This window comes from Quercus suber, unplaced genomic scaffold (assembly GCF_002906115.3).
Source record: "Quercus suber isolate HL8 unplaced genomic scaffold, Cork oak 2.0 scaffold_83, whole genome shotgun sequence".
NCBI lineage: Eukaryota > Viridiplantae > Streptophyta > Magnoliopsida > Fagales > Fagaceae > Quercus > Quercus suber.
The window spans coordinates 837,959-838,453 of NW_027069548.1; positions in this window are offsets into that span (position 1 = coordinate 837,959).

The following is a 495-nucleotide window of genomic DNA, read 5'->3' on the forward strand; positions in this document are numbered from 1 at the left end:
GTTCTGGGTTGGGTACAAACCCAACCCGGACTGACCCATGGACAGGCCTAATTTATACACATCCATAACGACATTCTAATTCCGGATGAAAGCAAGTTCATAGATTTCTTCCACAATTCTTATGTTTCTCATCACATGCACGTTGAGCTTTACTTGGAAACAATTAATTAATTAATTATTTTTTTTTTTTTTTTGAGATAGGGGAAACAATCAATTTAATACTACACACTTGACATCGAAGGGAAGCATCCATTTTCTAAAGACCAAATTTTAATATTAATAATAAAAAAGAATATATATATATATATATGATAAGTAGTTTTTAGTATTCCTGTTCTATTATAATTAATCTCTATCATTATACTAAGACACAAAATTTTCACATTAAAAAAAAAACAAAGGACAATATTAAATTTCATATGGTAGGATATTTACAAAAAAAAAAAAAAAAAAAAAAAAAAAAAAAAAAAAAAAAAAAAAAAAAAAAAAAAAAAA